Genomic DNA, 4,199 nt, shown 5'->3' with positions numbered 1-4,199 from the left:
CCCCGCAGAAGGCGCGTGGTGGGGGCGGAGCCCTGAGCGGAGCCTGAGGGCTGAGGGCGGGCTGAGGGCGGGCTGAGGGCGGGCTGAGGGCGGGCTGAGGGCGGGCTGAGGGCGGGCTGAGGGCGGGCTGAGGGCGGGCTGAGGGCGGGCTGAGGGCGGGCTGAGGACGGGCTGAGGGCGGGCTGAGGGCGGGCTGAGGGCGGGCTGAGGGCGGGCTGAGGGCGGGCTGAGGGCTGGCAGAGCTGCGGCGTCCGCGGAGCGCGGGCGGGAGGTGAGATTCCGTGTTGGGAGTGCCAGGATTCTTTTTTTTTGTGCGCGGAGCAGCATCCCCAGGGACATCCGAATCGTCTTCCACGATCAGCCTGAAAAGTGCAACACGGTCTTTGAGTTTTCTGCCTATGTCACATTCTCTTCCGTGCCTAAGCCCTGTAAATTAATTCCCCCGTCTCTCGTGACCAGGTACAGCAGGCTGTCCCTGAAGGACACGGAGGGATAGGGATGTTTGCACAACCCCCTCAACGGCAAAGCATCTGAATTGCCTTTCATTTTAATTGCATTGAAGCCCCAGTTTTGTCCTCTAGAAAGTAACATTGGCAGCCATTTTTACTTGAGGGGAAGATGTTATGTTGCATGATGTAGGAAATCAGGAGATAATCTTCCCAAATTCTTAAAATGCCAAGTCTTCACATAATCAGAGATTTTGGGATAGCAATCCTAAACAAACGATGATTTGCAGTGTCTATGGCACTACAGAACACAGCAGAGACTTCACACCATGTTCCTGAGCCAGGCCCTGAAGAAGACAGGTTATGTTATTACTAAGGAGGCTAGACTTGTATCACAGCAGTCATGAGTCTCTGTATTTTACTGATCCAACATCCATCTGCCATCAGGCTGCAGCAGGGCTTTCCTGAATCCCAGTATCAAAGGGAGTGCCATAGATCACATTTTGCAAGTCAGAGAAATGGGGTGTGCAACAGTAGCAGGCTGGCTGTTCTTTATGGGAGGAAAAAACAAAAAAAAACAAAAAAAAAAAAACAAACAAAAACAAAACAAAACAAAACAAAAACAAAAACAAAAACAAAAAAACAAACAAACAAAAAAAAAAACCACCACACACACACACACAAAAAAAACCAAAACAAAACAAAACCCCAAAAAAACCCAACCAAAAAACCCACACACCAAACCAAAAAGAACCCACACCAACACCAGCCACCCTGGCATGGGGCTACAACACATACAAATTCAATGTGCCCATGCCTATTAGGTCTGACAGATCTGGGGCACACGTAAGACTAGCCAGGCTCGTTAGAAACTAGACAGGTGGCACGTAAATTGTAGACTGTCCTATTGCTGTGTTTAGCAATACCCTTGAGTCTGTTTCCATTCACGCTTATAAATATGTTGGGATTTTATTGCATTTTATTCACTTCCTCACACAAAGAAATAGTGGGCAAAGTACTATTTATTTGATATAAAGATGAAGAGGTGGGAAGAGCTGTAAACAGATAGAGGAACAATTGAACAAAAACTGATAGGAAGAGAAAGGCTGTTGTTTTTTGGTTGGTTTTGTTTTGTTGTTGTTGTTTTTTGTTTTTGTTTTGTTTTTTGTTTTTTGTGGGTTTTTTGCTGATGGGCATGCTACCTTTACACTATCGTGCCTAGAGCAATGCTTGTTTGACTTGGGAAAATCTTGTCTATAGCACCCAGAAGCAGGCCTACTGTCCCAGACAATACCATTTACTTGACATAACTGTCTCCAAGGGAAGAGGGCAGCTAGGATGGGTTCATGAATGATTCCAGCAGTAGCAGCTGCTCTTTTTCCTGGCTTCCAAGCAAGAGTATTTACAGAAAGAGCACTTAGGTCTACAATAAATTCAATCCTTAAAGGTGTCATTCTGTGTTTTAATAATCCACAAATCAAGTGTTATTCACAGATCTAGTGAAATGCCTGTGTAAATGTGGAGGATGAAGTCTACGGCCTTCCCTGCAGCCAGGACAGATCATGGCCACCACTAATCAAGGGCACTGTGCTTGTCTTTTTAGAAGCAAGTTAAAGGTAAGTGGGGAAAGTTCCATCCAATACAAAAGTTCAGAGGTTTTCAAATCAGTCTTGCTATCATCAGAAGAGGATTTACTGGGAATGCTGCATTCACTGCATTAGCCCTGTCCAATGCAATGCACAAATTGCACTACTGATGCAATAACCTTTTATTACCAGTCTGTGAGCTCTATGAAATTTTCTAGCTCATAGGAAAAAGAAAATAGACTATTACCTGAGTTCATGAGCTTGCTTTTTTTGTTTGTTTGTTTAAACTTTTTGTTTGCATAATGGATCAAAGCTCTACCCTGTAACAACTAGTTTAATTACAAATATACAAAATCAGGCGAGGTTAAGACATAGTGTTCAATACTACTGCCTTGCACAAAGACTTCTCTACATTCTGAACCATTGCTAAAATGGCACACTCTAACAAATGTGGATATGATTTTGGCTTTATCTCAAGGAAGATATCTAATATTGGGTGTTAGTGGCTGAAGTCACAAATCCTGTGTGTGTGCTCATAAATGGCAAAGCAGTAGGTTTAGAGTTTATCTGCTTTATCACATTCTTTAACCGTATCGATGATATGGAAACAGGCAGATTTAAATTGCAGGATTATTAATAGTAACTATCTTTAACTGTTTATTCTTACACCTCTTCACAAAAAAAGGATTTACAGAAGCTGTTTTTTCCACAAATGGCAGAACTTTTTGTAGTGTCTGTCTTTAACTTCAATAGGTCATAGTCTGAAATTTTAAGATTATCAGAAATTGGTGTTGTCTAGTTGAACAGTTTATACTTATCACTATTAGTTAGTAGTTCTTCAGTAAAATTCACTTTTAGTAAGTGAATTTGGAGATAGAAAGTTTCCAAAGACTTTGTTAAATTTCTGACCAAACTGCACCAATCTTATTGGAGAGCACATTTCTTTTAAATGCAATTTAGACTGCGTCTTGACTATTCATTTGTTATGAAGGATTTCAGGCAATATCCTAAGAATCTTCACCTTGTTCTTTTAGGGAGAAAAGGCAGCAAAGAGGTCTCAAATCTAGAAAATGGTTTTTGATATGGCATGTTATCACACAGATGAGCCCAAATATTATAGTAACCATTTCTGAAGGTAACAGAGGCAGGAAGAAGACCTCCATGGATAGCAGCTGTTGTGTCCTAGAAAAAGGAAAATGCATCCTTGAGACAAAAGTCCATTTATTCAACATTCACTATGAAATACAGTTTTTGAAATACATCACCTGCTGTGGGTGTGTGTTTTAGGCAGCAGAAAAGGAATAGGTTGAAGAATTGCAGACAAGACAAAAACTAAGGCAATCTCAAATCATCCCTTCAGTGTGTTTTTTCCTGCACTGAAGTGTTATTTAGGTTATACATGGACTTGTTCTTTTTACTGTGTCAGCTAGAACAAGCACTAAGAAGACAGTCCCTGCCGTTGACACTATACAGATTCCTGGAGCTGTCTTTAATGAATTTAACCCTTTTCTTCTTTCTGCAGGCTGTTGTGCTGGGCACTGGGCAGGCTCCCCAGAGCAGCGGTCACAGGCCCAAGGCTGCCAGAGCTCCAGGACCATTTGGACAATGCTGCCAGGCAGAAGGTGGGATTGTTGGGCTGTCTGTGCAGGGCCAGGAGCTGGACTCGATGATGATCCTGATGGGTCTCTCCCAGCTCAGGAGATTCTGTGACTCTGTGTGCACTGGAGCTACTGAGCATGACACTGAATGTGTTAGAGGTTCCCTGGTTTCTAGCCTGCCAGCTGGGGTGGTGGGGTTGCTCCTGGTTACCTCGCTAAACAGTAGGTCTGCACCATATAGGTTTTACAGAGGAAGGAAAACTAGGATGTGAAGACAAGCAGAGTTCATGTTCATCTGTCTATGGTAGCCATTACACAAGAAAGAAGAGTGGACAGTGGACAGTAAACCAGAAAGTTGTTCTCAGAAAATAAATCCAAATCACAGTTCATGGCTTAAACAAATCTGGTAAATGTGGTACCTGTAAAAGGCTCATGGTCTCTATCCAAACTGTAAGATAAACAGCAGTGATAAATAAAAAAAATAAACATTGCAGAGCCAAGAGAGTTTAGAACAGATAAAGCCCTAAAGAAACTACTGTAATACTGACAATGAGAAACATGGCATAACT

The sequence above is a fragment of the Prinia subflava genome, chromosome 6 (genome assembly GCF_021018805.1).
Source record: "Prinia subflava isolate CZ2003 ecotype Zambia chromosome 6, Cam_Psub_1.2, whole genome shotgun sequence".
Taxonomy (NCBI): Eukaryota; Metazoa; Chordata; class Aves; order Passeriformes; family Cisticolidae; genus Prinia; species Prinia subflava.
Note: the sequence above shows the minus strand (reverse complement) of the source record.